Source organism: Chaetura pelagica, unplaced genomic scaffold (assembly GCF_000747805.2).
Source record: "Chaetura pelagica isolate M959 unplaced genomic scaffold, ChaPel_1.0 scaffold90, whole genome shotgun sequence".
NCBI classification, from domain to species: Eukaryota; Metazoa; Chordata; class Aves; order Apodiformes; family Apodidae; genus Chaetura; species Chaetura pelagica.
Window position 1 is genome coordinate 9,218,176 of NW_009953496.1, and position 22,240 is coordinate 9,240,415.

At 40.8% G+C, this 22,240-nt stretch overlaps 1 protein-coding gene across 1 annotated transcript in view; it reads right to left on the reverse strand.

Moving 5' to 3' along the window:
* ASAP2 (ArfGAP with SH3 domain, ankyrin repeat and PH domain 2) overlaps nucleotides 1–22,240 on the reverse strand; it is a 144,741-nt gene that overhangs the window by 122,241 nt on the left and 260 nt on the right. The gene's annotated exons all lie outside the window — the stretch shown is intronic.

The window sequence follows — 22,240 nt, forward strand, 5'->3', positions numbered from 1 at the left end:
ATCCTTCAGTGATCTACAGTTAACTGACCTGCTGAGAGGACATCTTCCTGTTTCATAGCACTTGAAGTGTTTTTCTTTCATGAACCTGATTTCTTCCTGGGTATGTATAGAATTTTACTATATATAGCATTCTCTGGATGTGGATGTTCCACAGCTTTTTGCTTTAGAGGTTAGCTTAATTACAAGTTTTTTCTTAACCTCCCTAGCTGTAAACCTGATATAATTACTTTCCAACTACTAAGTTGATAAATCAAAAAGTTATGATGTGGAATTTAAGAAAGGTACTGAGAGATTTATCAAGCAAATAAGATCTCTTCTCCCTGGTATCCAGCGATAGGATGTGTGGGAATGCTTCAAAGCTGCATCAGTGGAGGTTTAGACTGGAAATTAGGAAACATTTATTTACCAGGAGGGTGGTCAAGCACCAGAGTAGGTTTCCTGGACACGTGGTTGATGCCCCAAGCCTGTCAGTGTGTAAGATACATTTGAACAATGCCCTTAATAACATACTTTAACTGTTTGTCAGCCCTGAAGTGGTCAGGCAGTTGGACTAGATGATGGTTGTAGGTCCCTTCTGATGGAAATTTTATATTCTGTTCTGTTCTATTCTGTTTTAAATAGTAGAAAATACGTAAACACCCATGTTACTGGAAAATTTTCAGCAGTATAAGACATGAAGAGAGGGAACGGAGAACTCTGTATTGATTGTCAAGGAAAATATTTCCCATCAGTGCAATGTATTGCTATCTGAAATACCTACTAAGGGATTGATTGTGTCTAAAAATGGACCGGACCTAAACACTTATGAAAGAATAAGGATACTTCTGTATTGGCATTAAACAGCTTTCTCTCTTTGCAGTAAATTCCCTTACTTCCTCCTACACTACTCTACATGAGCCAGCAGGGTGCCCAGATGGCCAAGAAGGCCAACAGCATCCTGGCCTGCATCAGGAATAGTGTGACCAGCAGGAGTAGAGAGGTGATCGTGCCCCTGTACTCAGCATTGGTGAGGCTCCACCTTGAGTACTGTGTGCAGTTCTGGGCCCCCCACTACAAGAAGGATGTAGTGGGGCTGGAGCACATCCAGAGAAGAGCTACCAAGCTGGTGAAAGGTCTGGAGAATAAGTCCTATGAGGAAAGGCTGAGGGAACTGGGATTGTATAGTTTGAAGAAGAAGGGGCTGAAGGGAGACCTCATTGCTCTCTACAACTACCTGAAAGGAGGTTGCAGGGAGGCGGGAGTTGGCCTCTTCTCTCAAGTGAATAATGACAGGACAAGAGGAAATGGCCTGACGTTGTCCTGCTCAGCATATAAATCTGGGGGAAGAAGGAGGAAGGGGGGGTACATTTGGAGAAATGACATTCGTCTTCCCAAGTCACCGTTACATGTGATGGAGCCCTGCTCTCCTGGAGATGGTTGAACACCTGCCTGCCAATGAGAAGTAGTGATTGTATGCCTTGTTTTGATTTGCTCACGCACACAGCTTTTGCTTTACCTATTAAACTGTTTTTATCTCAACCCATGAGTTTGCTCACTTACACTCTTCGATTCTCTCTCCCATTCCACTTCAGGGCAGTGAACGACTGGGTGGGTGGGGCTTAGTTGCCACCTGGGGCTGAACCACAAAAATCACACATTTTTATCTAATCATCATTATACTTTAGAGGAGGAAGTTATAAATCTATTTATCTGCACCTCCACTCTATGTCCCAGTATCTAATGAAGACACAGCTAGTTCAGGAAATGGTAGGAGTACAGTTGTCTGGTCAATAGCTGCACAGCATTAGCTGAATCTGCTCCAACCACATCCATCACAGGGAGACAAGAGTCCTTCTTTTTGCTCTTTGGTCCTTCTAGCCCCTGGACACACACATGGAAGTGGTATGGAAGTATCCCTTGCAGAGCTTCCTGTGCTGTAGGATCCTGCATCTCCTCCATGCTCTCTAAGAACACCCAGACAAATGTGAGAGAAAATAGGCTTTGCATCTGTGTGGATTTACTGCTCATTAAACCACCAGCATTTCTGGAGCTCAGATGCCCAGACTGGAAATCTAAATAAGTTGGTAAAAATAAACAGGACAGACAGAACTCAGTGCATTAGGTTTAATCCCAACGATAGCATGGCATGGCCTCATTTAACACTGGGAACTGGCAGAGGTAGCAGATAAGGAGAGAGTGGCAACAGATGCCAGTTGGCACCAAATAAGGAAGCTTGGGTTTATAGCCCACACTGGGAGTTAATAATGGCTACAAAAATTTTGCACACAGGCAAAATTGTATGAACTGGTGAAAAAGCTTCTTAAAAGTCAGTCTTGATAAAGGAAAGCTGGGTTTTTATATGCTCCAACATAATGGCTGCGCTGAACAGCACACGCGCCACTGCAGAGGTAATTGCCAAAAACATTTTTCAAGGTTCTTTTAGACTTTCTCTTCTTTAAAAAAATAATAACAAAATAGAGCTGACAAAAAATGTGAACTCTCTGAATCACTGTGGCTTATGAGTCCAAATGTTCAGTCTTTCATTATAACAAGGAGTGGTCAATGGACAGAGAGTGGGTTGGGTTTCATGAGCCACAGACTGGCTTTTTAAAATTACTTAACCTCTATGTGCATCAATTTATATTTACTCCAAGAAGTGGTGTGGTTACAACTAACTAGCTGGGAGAAATTAAATGTCAACATCCATCTATTGTATTTTTTTTTCCCCCTGGATTATCAGAGTAAACAAGGAACATTTCAAAGTTTTCATTGCTTACCTTGCAGAGGGTGGGATGCCCTGCAAGGCAGGTTGCTTTGCTGTTGTAGCTGGGTGGCTCTGCCTCTCACCTTCTGCAGGCAGTTGTCTGGCAGGAGTGGGCAGGAGTCTGTGTGGGCAGAAGTCTAGTGTGGAGTTTACTTGGAAATAAACACTTGAAAATGAGCTGTGGGGCGCAGTTAATTAGCAAGTGGAACTAACTGCAACCAGATATTACCAAAAGCAATATATTGGTAGGAATTTCATAGATATAAAAGCATACATAGAAATTATTTGGGGTGAGATGTTGAGCAAATCGTTTCATCTTCTTGTGATGGTTCAAAATGAGGATAATTATACTTACCCTACTGAGTAAACTAATTAGAGATCTAAACATAGAAAGCACAGTATGTTCCTAATGTGATTATCTTCAGCTCAAGGAAGAGAGCATAGCAGACAGATAACAGGAAAAGGAAATAAAGGGAATATCAGCCCTCGCTCTGGTGCCCAAGTGGCAGAAATACCTCCATGGCGTGTAGGCAAGGACTGAGAGGAATGCATCAGGCACCTTCTCAGCTCTCTTTCTCCTTCACCGTTATGGCCTTGTATATCTGTGTTGTCCAGGTGTCAGTTAAGTAAATAGAAATGACATCTGCTTCATTTTGACCACTTGCTAACTCCAGGATAGGTTGAACAACTTCATCTTTTGCTCTGCTTTTATCAATGGACAACACATGCTGATGTGAAGATCTAGTTTATCACTGACATTGAAGATAAGATAGGAGGAAGATTTTTTTTTTAATGTATACCAGTGATAAGTCCAAGGACTAGGTGGGGATAAAGCTGAAGTTGAAGTTCACAGTTTGACTTTTGAATAGCCTTCAAAATACTATGCAATATTGATACAATAAAGACTGTTAGACTAAAAATGTTGGTACCTAACTACTGCCTACACTTGACATTGATCAGGCATCAAATAGAGAGAAATCAGTGCCCTTCACACACTTCAGACTGAATTTAACCCAATGAGACCTTCCAGTAGAGCTTAAAGAGCCAAACCCTTTTGCAAACACAGGCTGAAACAGTACCCTCCATATTAATATTTGTTTTATTGCTCTTGATTGAAACAGATTTAATCAAAGTCTTTATTACTTCTCCATGCATTCCACAGCATACTAATCTCAAAGCCTCCAAAGAGGAGAGTAGCTTCATATTCTCCTGGTTTGGCTCTGACCGGTCTAACCTTTTCACTTTCTTTTCTGATATGTTACATTTAGGTGGGAAAGCCTGAAAGCAAGATCTTAGCTTGAAAGGCACTGACAGCACAGTTATGCAGGTGGCCCCTGTTAGTAGAGTGGTTGTGATTATGCATTTGACTTAAGCAGAATTATTTTTTTTTTTTTATTAACATGGAATAATTTAGGTTCTTTTGTAAGTATAGTGCAATAAGTGATTTGCATGGTTCTGTATTTTATAACTGGACCTAGATCCAGGTGTGCTCATTTGGTTTGGTGGGCTTTTGGTAGTGGGGGAGGCCCCAGGAGTGGTTCCTACAAGAAGCTGAAAACCTGGCCCAGATCCAAACCTGGCCAAGGCCAAGCCATTAGAGAGACAATAGATGTGCATCTGCCATTAACACATGAAAGAATTGATATAATACCTGTTCCAAGATAGCAAGATAGAAGAGCTGAGCTGGGGAGGCAACAGCAGAGCTGGAGCTGAGATCCCGAGGTTGGTGAGGAAGAAGGGGAAGGAGGTGCCCCGGGCTGGACTTCCCCTGCAGCCCATGGTGAGATGACAGGCTGTCCTCCTGCACGCCATGGTGGAGAAACATGCCCTGGAGGGGCAAATGTGGACCTGCAGCCTGTGGACTTGGGCCTGCAGCTGTGGAGGACCCCGTGCCAGAGGAGATGGCTGTTCTGGAAGCAGCCTGTGACTAGATGGGAAGCTCATGCTGGAGCAGCTTGCTCCTGAAGGACTCGACCTCGTGGGAAGGACTCATCAAGGAGAGGTTCGTGGAGGACTCTCTCCCATGGGAGGGACCCCATGGGAAAGCAGGTAAGGACTGTAAGGAATCCTTCCTGAGGAGGAAGGAGCAGCAGGAACCCCCAGCCTGTGAACTGACTCTAAACCCCATCCCCTGTCCCCCTGCGCCACTGGGGGGAAGGAGGGAGAGAAACTGGGAACAAAGTGATTTGGGCCTGGGAAGAAGGGAGGGGTGGGGTGACATATGCAAGCCCTGCTCTGTGTGTGTCTGTGTCCTGTGTGTGTTTGACTAGTGGTAAATTAAATTATTGGTTTTTGCCAAGTTGAATCCTTTTGCCCAGGATGGTAAATGATGACTGACCCCTCCTTGTCCTTTATCTCGACCCACGGAGTTTCTAGTTGGCCTGTGTCCTCCCCATCCCACAGTGTCTGTGTGTGACGGGGGTGGTGAGTGAGCAGCCACATGGTGTGTCAGGCCCAAACCAGGCACCAGGTCTTCAGTCAGTAAAAACTTACCTGCTGCAATTCAAAGTTCTGGCAATAATATAAGGCTTGGCTCAAGCAATCTGGGCTCCATCCCACTAACTTCTAGATGGCAATTCTATTCCTTTGCGCTGACTTTGCAGTTATCTCCAGAGAAGGAGTCAAAATTCCCTGAATGGAAGAAGTCCATTTCTGCTCCCTCCTCAGAAGGACACCTTGAGGTCAGTTCCTCAATGATTAATTCTCTTTGTCAGAACACATGGAGAAGGGTCCTAACATTAAACCACTGCTTGCATAATGTTGTAGTTCCACGGTAAAAATCTCCCTGCAACTTGTTATGAGAAACAAATACATTATTCTGAGCAGATTTTTCTGAGTGGTGATAAATATCTTCAGACTGGTTAATGCAAGCCTGATCTATTTTCTGCTTTCTTAAATCCCATTACTTTATTTTGTTTTAACAAGATGGAGAGGAGATGTGTTTTCAAAGGGTTCTTGGTAGCAGAATTCTCTTGGTTTTTATTTTGTTTTGTTAAAGGCATGCAATAATCCTCCTACAATGCACTGTCATGTTCAATTGCTTAATTAAGTTACTGTGGTGAACTCATTAGGACTGTAACAGTTTAAATCTATTATCCACAGCCAGCCAAACATTAGCAGCAGAATATTAGTGTCTTATTTTGAAGTCTGGATCCTACCTTTCTGCTAGAAGGCAAAAATAGTAACCTGACCATGTAATTGAAAGTGTTGGGTCCTTTTTACAGCATCAGTGTCCACATATCTATGCCCTTTAGCAGTTAAAAATAAACTAAAAAATAGTAAACTCTTCAGCAGTAAATTGCATAACTTGGAGAATAACAGAATGTTGTTGGTGAATTACAAATGTGCACCCATGTGATTGCCAAACAAGGCACAATTTGAAATTTAAATGGATATCTCCACAAATTCCAAATTTGCTAAGCTTTGTTCCAGGCATGCTTATGGCTGTGTGGCTACATTTGGGATTGTAGCTAAGTGTGAAATGAGCAAAGAAAGAACAGAAAAGGTTCATATAAAAAGTCATGGTGGTCACATCATTAGTCAGATCATTCATAATAGAACAAGAATGATATAGGTGAAGTGCTTTTAAGAGCTGAAGGAAACAAAAACTGAGCATTGAAACGAAGAACTCAGTTCATATGTGGGAGAGGTGTCCAACTTGGGGAAAAAACCCAAAGATTTACTGTCTTCCAGGGTGGCCACATCAGATTCTCTGCCCGCTATAGTCATAGAACAGGGGATTCTCTTAACAAGCTGGAGCTGTTGTTAGTAAGATGCGCTTCAGGAATGGAGAATATTCAGCATTTGGGTGGACTTTACATATATTTGAACTTCTTATTAAAATTAAGACGAAAAACAGTCTTTGCATAGATATTCTCATTAATAAATTAGCTCTACCAAGTTAATGAGATGACCTATGTCATAATGTTCTGGACGGCTTCTTCTGTTTCTTGTTTTACCACAAAACTTGTACTTGATTTAAAGATTTTCACTGCTACAATATTTATTTGATTAGATTAGAGACTCTTTGAATTAAGACGATACCAAATATAGCAAAATAATTTCTGTATGTTCTGAGAGAGCATAAAGCAGATCTACAGTTTTCACAATTGTGTAAGAAGCTGCTGTTTATGTCTCTGTGCTGGGCTATATTCTACTTTCCTTGTCACAGTTAACGAGCATGAACCTACTTAATTGGCAATATGTCTTATTTCAAAAGCTAAAGAAAAAATTGATTAGGTGGATGATACAAATGAGATGGTAGAAGTATTTTACAGCGTAGATCACATTTGGCAGAGTCTCTGAGGCAAATTGTGTTTCAGTGGAGATGCACAAGGGATGACTGTGACCGGTAATTTCCAGGCAGGACTGGGACTGCTTTAATAAATGGATATGCTAATCACAGTGGAGAAATGCCCCTCTACACTGCATTCAAATTACATCAATGCTAGATGAATTCTGACTATAAACAAAGAACAATTTTATAACACTGAGAGCATTTAAAACTTGCAGTTCCTTGCTCATTTCTGTTGATTTTAACATCAAGATGGTTTACACAACTGTAGCTCTAGTTTAGACAACAGCTAATGCTAGGCAGCCCTGTGGCACTTTAAGCAGGAAATCACAGTACAATGACAAAATAGTTCTTTCCAGCCTTGTGAACAAAAACCGTAACATCTATAAATAACAGATGCTAGAGGTGCATAGGAAGAGTGGAGTCAGCTCTCTCTAGGCATCCAGAACTGTGGCAACTGCTTTCCTTGTCTTCTCCCTAAAAAATGGAAGCCTGATATGAAGGATCTTTGGGTTCAATGCATTCTGTATAAGGCACTGACAGATTTTTAACAAGGAACATACTGGAACAGGTTGCCCTGGAAGTGTTCAAGGCCAGGTTGGATGGGGCTTTGAGGAATCTGGTCTAGTGGGAGGTGTCTCTGCCCATGGCAGAGAGGTTTGAACTAGATGATCTTTAAGGTTCCTTCCAACCCAAACCAATCTGTGATTCTATGATTCTATATACAACATTTCTCTTCCAACTTCAGTGTAAAGCTTTTACAGGCATAAAATACTGAGGTGGCTGAGTTTAAAAAGAGGTAGAGAAAATACTCATCCTTGTTACTCAGTTTGAAGATTGAAATCTGCTATGGAATTTAAATTATTTAAGCAGCTAAGTTAAATTAAATTTTTAATTGGTCACCTTGAAGACTATGTAGTTGCTCCCAAGCTGTAGAAAGAGAAGATGATGTTCATGTAATGCAACAAAGTGTTTTAAGTGTCCCAACTTTCCTCAGGCTCAGTTAACCCAGAGATCAGGATTAACCTGCTACTTCTGTGATTAAGACTAGCAAATTGCAAACAAATTCCATTTCTCTATCCGCATCTGCTCCTCACCAGTCATCGAACTGTGTCACTTGATGGACTGAGAATCTCCCTGCATTTTAATATTAACAATTTAAAAGAATGAAAGGTCATATTTGTACAGAATGGAATAGCAACCTTGAAAATGCTGACCTTGAAAGTGTCTGCAAAGCAACAGTTATAGTGAATAACAGTTGAACATCCTCTTCTGTAAAAATGATGTGATTTAGAGTTCACACACCAAATGTAACAGCAGGTGCATGAACTGGCATTATGTTTACTAGTCCCTGACTGGAATAATGAGGTAAATGCTTTTTCATCTCACGCTCATGTGTCTTGTACACATTATGTGTCTAAGTAACGAAAAGCTTGGATCAGTTGTACTGCTTGCAAATATTTACCATAACTGTGCACATACCTCAGGTTCTCCATCAGTTAAAGATTAGTAAAATGCCAGTCTGTATCAGGAATTGCTTTCTCCCTGTGCTTGACACTGAAAAAATGCAGGAAAGCACTGAAGATTTGATATGCATTATGTTTTCCCCCTAGAAATAGGCAGTAGGTTTCCTTTGCATTCTCTGTATTTTTATTTTGTCGTTGAACTGATTTTCATTTTTACAAAACTGCTTTGTTCTTTAAGTATATTACCCATGGATGATCTGCAAATTAAAATCATAGAATCATAGAATGGTTAGAGTTAGAAGGGACCTTAAAGATCAACAAATTCCAACTCCCCTGCATGCGCAGGGAAACCTCAGGGTGCTCCATTCATAATGATTTCAACTAAGTAAACTAGTATCTGAAAAGGTAGATTAATGGCCACATTAATAAATTAACTTTATATTAAGTATAACCAAACTGATTAATCCTTGCAGCGAAGTATAACAAAGAGCTTACAATACACAAAGGAACTACTATGAAATATTTATTTTAGGCTCTGAGCAGCAGAAATGCAAAATGTAGATGGAGAATTGCAGGGTTGTGATACAAAAGGAGAATTATACATCTTATTAGAAACCCTATCAAAAGCCTTTTGATGCCAGATTTTATCTTGTGGATTGAATTTTTTGAAACAATGGATGGCTCACAGAATATAATTAAATCAATCAGTTAAGGCATATCATAGCTTTCATAATGGATGATGGCTTTGCTCATATGACATAAAGTGTATGTCTCATAGGTGACTTGTCTACACAGGCCAGGGATTTGTGCTTTTTACTCAGTTCCAGCCATTGGATCTTGCTTTCTGTCTCGTTGCCATTGCTGGTGCAACAAGCAGTGACTCCTACAAAGTCTGCTTCCTTCTGCCAGCCATCCTTCTCAGGTGAGAGGATTGCACCCACCTTTTGCCATCTGCACTGGCTGCCATCGTGTATCGATGGGTCATTTCAAGGATTCACATTCACCTGCCTGTCTTTCCAAGAGTCTGATTTCTTTTTCAAATTTCTGGCTGTAGTGGCCTCTAGCTGATTGAGTCCAGCAATACTGCCCAAAGTCAAATTGAAATTGTTTGAAATCGTTGAGAAATGCCCATAGCATTTCAAACTTCCATGTAAATTCCTTAAGATGATAAAGCAAGAACTTTGTTTTCATGGAATGTGCAAGTAAAAAGACTATACAGAAGTGTGAACATCACCTACACAGCTCATCATTGTTAATGGACTTTTCTGTATCACTGGAAGATAAAGCTAAATTTTGACAATTAACTGGAAAAAGCTAACAAGAACAGTTAAATAATCAGTATTAAATACCATTTGCCTTCTGTATCTATTATTATATTGCTATGCCCTGGACATCTGTGATGATTCAAGCATAGGGCATCCAAACAGCTATGTTTTATAATTGTTCCAGAAATAAAGGGCTTGTGTTAAGATATAGTTCTAAAAGAGTTTTCATACAAACAGAAACACAAAAATAAAACTCAAGAGTTCTCCTTCTTTAGGAGGCTAGGGTGGAAGCTTTACTTACGTGCATGAATAGTTGCATTCAATTTTGAATTATTATTTATCTGCATTTAACTAAAACCCACTCCTGCAACCCCAGCACTTGAGTGTGAGCTAAGATGCCTGCTGACCAAGTTGCAGTTCAGCGTTGCAGTAGTGATAACGAAGTTACAATATTAATTGCATTTATGTAACATCTGTTGCCTAAGCACCTCCAAGCACTTTACAAATGTTAACTAACGAGAAGCCTGCCCATGCTCTTTTTGAAGTCAATGGCAGGATTCCAGTTGTCCTCAAAGGGAGCAGGCACAGGCTCTAAGCCTCATAATAACGTAAAAGTAGGTTAAGGATCTCTATGTTCACTGGGGAAGGGAGGGATAGTGGAGCTGAGGAACAGAACCCAAAAGGCTTTTCTCTGACTGTAGGGCTGCCTTTCTCTGGAAGAAAAAGTCATATAATTTACTGGTGAGACCACAAAATGAACCATAAAGGAGCTGCCCACAAAGGTTTAAACTATTGTTGCCTCAGAATGTGACCTTTGTCTGATTCCAAAAACAACAACTGGGTACAAAGCTGGGCTTCCCGGGATGTCCCTCTCCAGTTGCTATAGTGGCCTTAGAAATAGCTGCTCCTTGGAAAGGTATTTTTCTTTCTGTCTGAGACTTCCTCTACAGAGGTATACGACATTACTAGAAGTCTAGTTATTTTGCCTTTAAGTTTTCTGTGACTGACATATTTTCAGATCAATGCTCTTGGCTTCTTGAGCCATTATCAGTAATCTTATGAGGAATAGAAGTCAATATATATTTGCACTTCACTCTTAAGTGCTTTCCTGGTGGTTGTCCTCAGCACTGATTCCCATTTTAATCAAGTACTCTGGCATCTTGTCTTCATTAAAATTCTCTCAGGCAGCCAGCGGTGCCTCTTTCCATCATGTAGTTCCATACAGAAATCCACACGGAGGCACAAGGGCCACAGCAAGGCCACAGGCCTTGTGCAAAGATGAATAGCATGGAGTTAAATAGCACCATTTCAAAGGTAACTGGAACATAGTCTTACAGAGGATATTTTCAGAGCCAATAAATGAAAGGGGGAGCTTTCACAGCCTATTTCAATGTTGTTTCAAAACAAAAAAGCCCCAACAATATATTCAAAGAGAAGGAAGCAGAAAATAGCTGTTGGTAACCTCTAGTCTGCCTACACTTTAGGAGATTGAATTTATATTTTGTGAATGACACCACCAGGGAGCCAATGGCCTGTTTCCAGGCAGCTATCCATCAAACTCTCACATGACACAGGAAATGCACATGGATACACTGGAAGTTCCTGTGATGCCATGCGTGTCACCTTGTCCATGTGGTTCAATGAGAACTCCTGTCGTAGATAGGACCCATATAGCTTAGGTTATCTGGACTTTACAGAAGACATCCTCACAGAATCTTGTTTGGGCTCACCACTGCTGTAGAGGTAGGCAATGCTCATAATTATTAAGCAACATATTAAGATTTATCTATACAAGGGGATTTAAATGGGCATTTTTTGTGGGTACAGACAGGACCATCTTCCTGCCTTAGCAGTCACATAATTTATTTTATTATACTCTCAATGGCATCAGCTTTAGAGAAGTAAAAGTGTTACTTATCTCTGCAGTATAACCCTCCCCCCTATTTCTAGCTACATTTGCTTCCTGCCTCCCAGTTTGTATTCTGCTCACCATCCATCTTCATTGACTTTTTTCCCACACCAATGCAAGATTAGAACACCACAGGAAATTAAGCACAGTGCATATAAATCATGTTTATTGTTGCCTCAGATACAGAAAGATAACAGGAATCAATAAAAAAAGGCACGATGACTCACAGTTTTATTAGTATACTCAGTTTTTCATGAGTTGGGTCTTCATAAAGCAAATGGTTTAATTGGACCACTGAGATCTAGAACAATTCATGTATTCCTGGCTATTTATCTTCTGAAACCTCAGTCTGATTTTCTGTAGCACTTACGACCATAAGGGAAGGAATTGTACTTCTCTCAGAGAATGTGACAAATTTCTAAAAGCTAAAGAGGTTTGTGAAAGCAAAATTCATCTCAGCTGCAGTACCTGAAGCAGAGAGGTGGTACTTAGGAGTCTGAGCAGCCTTAACTGGGGAGGAAACAAGACTTTCAAAGCAACAAATAAAACTGGTCGTTCAGATGACTGAAGTGTTCTTCCATCTTCTACTCTCACAAAGCATAAAAAACCCATTGTTAATGGAACTACGATTTATTTCTGCCTAATTACAGAATCAGTAGACCAGGAGAATCTTATTTTGACCATTCCTTATGATTATTGATCTGTATCACAATCTTTGATAACTTTATTTCTATGAAAGATTAATTGTCTTATTTAATTTTTTTTTGCTATGAATTTTCTGGAAAATATTAATCAAATGCAGTTTAGCCTATGTATATAAGAATATGAAGTCCACACAGTTATCCCTAATTAAATCAGATAGAAGCATTTCTTATAGCATAGTCCTTAACCATGGTTTTCTTTAGGTAGCAATTGGGAGGATTTGTTGCCTTTACTGCTTCAGGCACTTCACCTCACCATTTTGAGTTGTTCAGAAGGTACCTGGCTTTTATCCCCCTCTCAGAAGTGGTCCTTTCCTCTCCCCAGTGAGGTACAATAGCAGGTGTTTCTCTCTGGAGCACATAATGATGCAAAGGCCAAGGCCAATCTCTAGCCTTGCTGTACTAGACATCGTTTCTCTTTCAGCTTTCCAACAGACAGACCTTCATCCCAAAGACATCCAACAGTCCCTTAGATTATGGCTAAACTCTTTTCTCATGGGCCAACAACTGTCACGAACAATGGAAACAAAATCTCCCAGAATAAGAGAATATTCCACTAACATCCCAAACAGCCCAAGGAGCAGGCTTGCTCACTGGGGCAAATGGCCCCATGTTTCCACCCAACTTGCTACCACATCATTCCCACCTCAATATTGGCTCTGTCTTCCAGCACAGCCTATCATGAGCTCACTGTCCTGGTTTTCCCAGTTCAGTGACAGGCAAACTGTGCTGCAAGCCTCTGCTGTACCACCCTGGCCATTATTTACCACGACTGAACTTAAACACTGACAGAAGTAGCCAAAAGCAATGGGTGTGAGCACTGTCAGCGTGCCTTTCCACAGGGCCTGTCACTGCATTTCTCTACTTATTTCTGGGAAAATGGCTTTTATTTCCAAACTTCCTGGTTGTCTCTTTACTGCCTCATTTGTTTCATTCCCTCACTGACTAGCACAGGCTGGCTAGTGTTAAGGGCTGATAATCAACAAGATAAAGATGCTCTAGGTATATTCTTCTCTGTCCTGTAGAAGCTGCAGGCACAAATATTTTTCCTAGTCCAGGGGGCAAAATGAGAGCTTTAAATCCATAATCACATTAACAAAGGTAAATGACTTTAAAAGCCACAAGTCAATCAACTTTTAAAAACAATATGTACTTATCTTTGTATGAAAACAGTAGTAGTTTTCTAGCACCTGTGTGCCATGCTAGGGCATAAAATTGTACAACAACTATTTTTCATTGAATTTTTTTCATTTTCTTTATTTAAATATGGTCTGGAATCATAACGGAGATTCACTCTAGTTCTACTGAATAACCTAATTTTCATGACAACCAAGTTCACGAGTGTCACCGTTTGACTCAGGTCCGACAACAATGCTCTCGATCCCCTCCCCCCCCTCCCCCCAGGTAGGGAAGGAGAGAGAGAAAAAGAGAGAGACTTGGCTGGATTGAAAACTAAACTACACAGCTTTAATTAAAACACTAATGAATGATACAAGAAAATATATACAATTATATACAGATATATTCAGGTATGGACAAAAGCCTCTCGCCTCCCCCCACCCCCAGCAACTCCCACAGCACTTCCCTGATCTGGGAAGAGTCCCGAGGAATCCCGGAGCTGCTGCTGGAGAAAGAGCAGAGAGTTATGGGGGTCAGGAGATCTCGAGCCTAAGGGTCGACGGTGATGGATGAACAGAGTCCTCCCCGGACTCCGGCCATGGATGGAAGAGAAGGGAAGAAGAAGAAGGAAGGAAGTTGTCTTCTGTGATCTCTGACCTTCCTCTGAGCTTACATAGATATATGGAATGGAATATCTGTGGCCAATTTTCCTGTCTGTCTAACTCAGCCTCCTACAGGGGGGGTCACAGATCTCCCCATGGTGTCTGAGCTGGCAGAGTGCAGGTGCAGCCTTGAAGCCTCAGTAGTTAGAAAAACATTCCAGTGTCTTATCGGCCTAGCAGAACATGCTGTTGCTAGTTACAAGAAAGCTTACTGAAGGAAAAAAAAAATCAGTAAAAAGAAAAATTGGCTTCATCCTGGCTCAAACCAGGACAATGAACAATACAAAGAAGTAACATTCAAACATAGGATCTCTTGGTAGCCTCATGGCTGGAGACTTTCTTGTTCAATCCATGGTTTATTTGTCATTTTACCTGACACAAAGGGGAACTTAGTATGCTGATCAAGAAAAATACCTGCTAGATGCTTGTGGGTATTTTATTAAGGTGGAGGAAGGTGGTGCAGTGCTAATTTACTAGCCATGAAAAGCTCCATTTTCTGGGTCAAACAACCAGCACAATGTCTCACATTGGAGCATTTCTGGCAAATGTCAGAACGGTGACAAAACTGGCCAAAGACATGTGATTCTTTGGAAAGTCAGAATTTCTTCAGAATGTCAAAATGAAGCCTCAGCTTCAGTTGTCACGATGGTGCAAGAAGAAAATACAACATCAAATGTGGTTTTGCAGCTGAGGCTTTCACCTGACCAGCTGTGCTTCCCAAACTGGAGTTCAGCTCTCCCCAGTGAAAGGTGATGGTGACAAGGCTGCTGACACATCACGGTCCAAGGCAGCACTGCAAAGCAAGGATGAGCAATATTTTGTAAAACACTGAATGGACATTGGAAGTGGAATGGCTCACAGGACTTAGTCTGCACAATGCAAATGTCACTGGAAATGCAGAAACCAGACACAAAAGGAGCACACCAGCAGCTTCTGGGAAGCCTGCTGTCTATGCTAAAATTGGTCCAAGCTATGAGTATTCATCAACTGAAGCTGCAATAACATCATTCAATGTCTATCTCAGTAGAGCTTTTCAGCAGGCATCTGAAAGCAAAAGACAATGATATCCCAGCAGTGTTTAAACCAAATTTATCTACATAACTACTTTTGACTCAACATGAATGCTACAAGCTGTCAACTTCATATGCTCATTAAAGCCATTCACATTGGACCTACTCCACAAACTTAACCTTGTTTTCTAATACGCTCAACAAAAAAAAAAGTTGTACAGCTTCATCCTCAATATGTTAAAAAATGAGATTCAGCACCTGGTCAGTTAGGAGAGAATGTGCTGGAAAGATAAGAACTTGGAAGTGTTAACTTTCAAGTTTTGAAGATTTTGTCCAGTACTTCTACTAAAGTGCCCTGTAGTGGTGGGCTGAAAACAGGCCAAACTGGTGGCTATTGTCTTGTCATTCTGGGACAAAATGTTGCATAAGGCAGAGTGTTTTCCACTGCTGAAATAAACAAGCTGCACTAACTGCTATAGCAAATGTCTTTTGCTTGAAGTGGTTAATCTTTAATTACACTGGGGAAAAAAAGTAATTATAAAATCACAAGTCACTTACAGTTCTTTATTTGCAAGTACAAATTTGTGAGAATTCTGGCCAGTTCTTTCTAGAGACTTTTTCCACAACAAAGTTTAGTGACTGCAGCTAAAAGGAATTTGTTACTAGGTTAACCGACTTGCAGTGCATTTTATTAAAAACTATTTGTCGTAATCGTATCAATAGCCTAAGAAGGAGCCACCTAGCTGCATGGCAAAAACTGTCTACCACACCACATGCACTCTTGCTTAATGAATACTAGAATAAAATAATTCTAATATTAGAGTTTTATTGGAAGGTGTTAATGGGGCAAGAAGTTAAAAAACATGAGGTATGCATTGAACTTCTTAGCTTAGGACTTACCTGCTTAGTGGGATTGGGTTGATAACTGGTTGGTAACAAGTTGTGATGTATGTCAGGTAGAACTGGAAACTCTTGGTTTGTTTTTCTATCATAATTTATACTTGATATTCAGCTGTACTTAGAAAACAAAACTAATAAGCTATTTCATATCCAAGTGCATATTCATATTAATATATATGAATAGTTGTCCAACAGGGGTTTGGAAATGGCTTAAAATTGATTGAATGGCTGAAATGCCTCAAAATGTACATCATTTATTTATTGACAGCAAAGGAAGCCTACAGCTTTCTTAATTTGATCTACATTCCTTCTGCTAAGAATCCATGACCGTTGCCAGTGGAAAAGAAAATAATCCCATAATGCAGGGCAGGACAAATGAGCACTAAATTCTGGGTTGTCAATCCAATCCACCATGCTGAGTGGCTAAGTCAAAATAATGCAGAAAGGTATGAAGGGAATAATTAAGGAAAACATCTTAAATGCACATAGCAAAGTGATAGCAAATGCAATTCACTGTAATGAAATTGTTGCATTTTGAGAAAATTAGTTTTACTGATTATTTTATGGCACTGGCAATGAGTGAAGATTACAACACAGATAATTTAAAATACTGCAAACAGCAGCAATGCCTGGTGCTCTGTAAGCACAGCTCCTAAGGAATGGGACTTGAAAGTAAATTTTGAGTTAAAGAAGCACATGAAAGGATGTGTCCTCTTCAAAATAAAGCACACAGTAAATATCAATTTACCCAAGTTGATTTTTACTGACATTAGAACAAACTAGGAGTTACAAGGACAAACAATGCTTATAAATCCATTTGATTAATCTATACAAGGAAATACATCAGGTGTTCATCACATAAAGCCAGAGACTGGCCTTGCTAAGGCAATACTTTCTGCTCCATTGTTCCTCTTAATGCTTGCTTTTTCAAATTTCCCATCTAAAAGCAGATGCACTTCTAATATGAACAGATATTAAGCCCAACCTGCTCAATGACACATTCAATGTAACTCATCCCATTCTGGAATTTGACAACCATAGAAAAGAAATAAAATGAGGAAAATCAGTTCAAGCTTTCTGACTTGTGTTTACAGTGTCCCGCCCTAGCAAAGCCTTCCAGGCTGTACAGTTGTTGCCCCCTGTCCTACACAGCCACTCCCCAGTTCCTTTAACTGGGTTTTGCTTACACAAGGAGTCAACAGGCTTAGTAAATCAGCATAAATCACTACATGATTTCATTACACACATGTATTACCAGATTTGTTTCATGCTGAGTGCCCAGATTTATGCTTACTTACATCTCCTTGGCACTACAAGACTGACTGCTTCAGTGTTTGTAAAGTGCTATGCACTTGCTGGGTAAGAAATGCACACATGCAATTAGTAATTACTATTGTTTATCTTCAAATAAAAATTAGCATTTAAATCAGAACTCCTGAGTAATCTTGTTTTCAATCAAGATGTTTATTTCAGAACACTGGAAAGAAGAGAAAAAAAAAATACTATGGACTATGGTTTTATGGTAGTGTCAAAAGTACATAATTAGATCATATGTTAAATTAAGAAATCCCCAGCTTAAAATCCATGGGAAACAGGAGTGTAGTCACATAGTGAAAACATCCTGGATGAGTAGGTACTTGGTTATTCTCTGCCATGCATTTGCTAGTTGTCCTCTCAGCCACGCCTTGGGAATGTACGAGGGCTGCTCCACTGACAGTCCACTCAGAATAGTGCCTCTCTTCCTGGGACACTGCAAGAGCTATACAAATAAAGAAAATATGTGTCCAATTTTGTTATGTTTAAAATCTTGCTGGTGGGAAAATAAATAAATAAATAATCATCCCTTACATGTATTAGTAAAGGCAAGAATTTATTGTTTGTATAATGCAAATCTTCAGTTTAATTCAGGAATCATCAGTAGTCTAGATCTAATTATTACAGAAAAATAAAGAATAATAATGCAGGTAGGGTACTTATATTTGGAAAAAGCATTCTTCCTTCTACTTAGGGTCATATATGTATGTTTGTTAACACATATTTACACTTTTGTCTTTCTTAATTGGTCTGTAGCTTCAGGTAACATCTAAATTTACTATATATGGTTCCATTTACATAATTCAGATACTGTTTATTCTCAGTTACTCCTAAAAGCAGCTTGGTCCATCTCCAGGTCTGCAGGTTCTTTTAACTGACCATTATGGAGCTGTTTATGGCTGAGGGGTCCCCAGTGTCAGTCTGTGCCTCATCTCTTACACCCTCCCCACCCTGCACGGCTCTACAGCACAACTTGTGTCTCCACCTCTCAGCACCTCCACCACCATACCACCCTGGATTGCTCTACAGGGCATCATGGTGTCAGAGTTGTAAATATCTCATCCTACCCGGAGCTTGTTGCTACTGTTGAATGTATAAAACTCTTGGTCTACTACACAAAGATAAACTAAAATAAAACACATTAGGTACATGCACCTAATCAATGACAGAAATCGCTGCCACAGCTAAGCCAAGCAAAACAAAGCTGCAGGCAGGTCAGGAAAAGTTTGGGCAGAGCCTGGGGTCTTGCTTACTCAGGACCAAGCTGGTGGCCTGTTGCTGGCCACAGTGATGTCGTGTTGCAGAGCTGCACGGTCACAAACCTGCCTGACAGTGCTTCAGCAGCTCCAGCAGTGCTGCCATGGCTGGGCCTCTTGCAGCTCATGCTGTAACTGCATGTCCACAGAGCTTGGGTGTAAGCTCCTGCTCGTGCTCCCATCCAGCCCACCCACCTGAGGAGCAGCCCCCTGCACTCCTAAATTTGCTCTGTGGCGTCATGGCAGCCTGACTGGGCGAGCTCAGATTTCACACCCGCACCTGCTTCAGCTGCTGCCCCACTTTTTCCTGCTCATTTGCACTGTGGCTGCAGCAGAACCACAAGCTGCTGGGATTTAAGCCAGTCCATCCTTCACTCACCATCCCCACACCTCCTGCTCTTCTGCCTTTTGGGCAAGCTTTCCCATTCCACTGTTCTACTGAGGCAATATTGTATGAGTCTGTGTTTGACCTTCAGCCTCTCATTACTGTGGGCTCCTCCAGGCTGCCAGCCCAAGTCATACACGTTCCTGACATGCAGCCCACCAGTGGGAAGAGAACAGTCAGACCCTAATCACATCCCAACAGGGACACAACAGGCCTTGTGAGTTCAGCTGATTATATTAAGCACATTGCAGCAATGCCATTCTGAGGGAGATTGCACATAGCAATGTGAGGAGAGCATCAGACATGCAATGCTAGCTTCCTGAAAGGCAACTGGTCTGAACCATGCCTGGACATGCCCTGGCTTCTAGTCTTCGAGACAAAGAGCCAAGTAAAGTGCTTATATTGCCCTAGGCACAGAACTTTTTACAATCTTTTTCTTTTTTTTATTTTTTTTTTATTTATTTTTTTTTGCCACAAGTGAATTTTTCAGGGGAGAAAAAAGGAAGGAGAGTATATAAGGGCATGCAGTGAAGTGCTATCACAACACCAACATGGCCAGGTTTCCCAACACACTCTTTGAAGCAACCTCCTTAGAAAATGGTTCCCCTAGATGCAAGAAGAATTATTAAGGGACTTGGTTTGGTGCACTGGGATAAATTTTTCAGCACTCTGAATGAGACCTCTAAAATCAGGGAGCTTCAGGGAGCCTTGCTGTTAGAAAGGGTCCTGTCCTTCTCACAGACTGACTAAGTCTGATCTATGGATGAAACCAAGTAATGGGTTTATGCCTGCTGTTTGCATGAGTGACTGCCAATGGGAAGTGTTTTTACATACATAAACTGAGCAGTTGTGTAGCTTTGAATTGCCAGTGAGTTGTTTGGTTTTTTTTAAAAAAAGTAATAAAAACATACCTCAGCAATTGCCACACAAAGGTTAAAATGTTTTTAAACATGCAGTTATGTGCATAAATATTCAAAAAGCAAAAAAGGCTGGTTTTGTCATGGTTGCAGTACTTGCAGACAAGTAAGGTCAACTCACATGGAGACTAACTTTCAGAACCAGCTGGCAGCTTGTGCAGCATTACTTGGTTTGCTGCCTCCAGCCAGGTGTGGTACAGTGATCTGCAAAGAAAACCATAAAAGCCAGTATTTTTCCCCTAATAGAAACTGCCCTGTTGGCCAGTTTCTTCACGGTGAGACATTTCTGACAGGTCTGATATTTTAGAACCCATGGGAATGGCAAAGCAGCTTCTCCAACTCTGTCTCAGTGACCCAGCCCAGAGTCATGTAACAGCACCAATGATGCAGAACTGTTAAGTCAACCATCTTAAACTTTTTTCTCTTTGGTTATTTATACTAACAATATCTGCTTTCATGGAGGGTTGTCCCCGAAGTGAAGACAGTTTGCAGTGTGTGGGAAATGCTGCAACCTGTACTTCACTAAGAATAGCAACATCATCATCGTGTGTGTATAAGCATAATGCTTGAGAATTACTCTAAGGAAAAGTTTTTGCAAAGTTAGGCTGTGATTTAGTTTTCCAGTTGTGAGGCTGATTTGGTGGGTGGCCATTTGTTAATGTTAAAACTCACCAGAGGTCTGTACTACTGGTCTGTTTTAGAAGCAAGCTGTCCCAGGCAGTGTGGCAGCCAATGCTTTTTGGCAAGGGTTTCTCTGAGTATTCCTAGTTGTAGAGCTGTATCATGGGAGATCCTGGTGATGAACTGCCTGCCACTCACTTCTTCTCCCTCTGCTGTGGCAGATAAGGTGTCTTTGTGGGAAGGTTGGTTGGCAGGTATCATTAAAAAAGTTGTTACTTCAGATCAGTGCTTTTCCAGATCCAAATCTAAATTGATAAATTACTATACTTAAGGGGGAACACATTTTAGGCAATGGATTGGGTCAAATAATAGCACAATTTTTTATCAAACTCCTATACTTCAGGATATTTCTCATTTTCCTTACACATTTCGTGTTCAGAAGGCTATGAAAAAACTTTGCACACCCTGAAGGGAATGCTCAGGCCATGCTGGTCTTGGAGATTTATTCTCTTCCCCATCCAGGGATCTCTAAGACACTTGTATCACCACTGGGTTGCCCAGGCTCTGAGAAAGTCAAACAGGCCCAAGGCTGAGGCTCTAATTACCTGTTTATCTACATTAAGCTGAGACAAATTACTTTCCACTGGAAGTCAATAAGCTTGTAAAAGTGATTTAAACAATGCTACAAATAAAACCCACCATCTCAAAACATGGTCTATTGTCACTTTGATACATTCTAGCAGAAACCTCTGAGGACTGCTGAGCTCAAAGGTGAAATGATACAAAATAAAATAAAATCTGCAAACTGCAATCCTGTAATGTAGAAGCAATTAGTTCTCACATTGAAAATCCATGTCTTGCTGTCTGACAAAGAATACTGAAGGGACTGTTTTTTTCCATTGTAGACACTGTGAAAACAGTGGAGCATGTGCACCCAGTCACTAGTGTGTAAGACCAGGAGAAAATGCACCCCTACACCCAAATTAAGAGGCCAAAAAATTGCAAAATGTATCATGGGCATGTGGGAATCCCAAACCCTAGCAAGTTTCTTGAAAGAGAAATTCTTTGGCGGAGGTAGACCAGAAACACTTTGAGCATTGGTTCAGTGATGAAGGTCCATAAACACTCATACAGGAACAAGAGTATGTGCAAGTTCCAGCACTGTCACTTTTGCCAGAGCTCTGAGAAACAGCTCCTACAGACACAAGGGCACATGATCCTTGCCTCACATGTTCCCCTCCAGGTTCAGAGACAGGCATCCCAAACTCGTATGAATCTTTAGTCTGTTGCTTCTCAGAGAATGAAAAAGGCAAAGATGAGAATTTAATGGGTTGCTTGGGTAACCTCATGTATTGATCAGGGAACCTCTTTAGTCAATGCCAAAAAAGCAAGAGATGCAGGAGAAAATAAAACCCTCAAATGCAGAAGAAATCACAACTTGTGCCCCAGTCCTAGCCTTTCAGATTTTGAATTTTGGCTTGTTTGCATACATTCACATGGTTACAAAGTACATTTATTTTTTTGTAGCAATCTGATAGGGCTCCTCAAATATTTTATTGTACACTTTGTGAATTTAGTACAGTACTCTGTTTAAAAAGTCATTATTGTTCCCCACAGTAATTAAATGCTTGCTTAATGAAGCCCAAAAATTAATCTGTGACAAAACACCCTGGGCAGA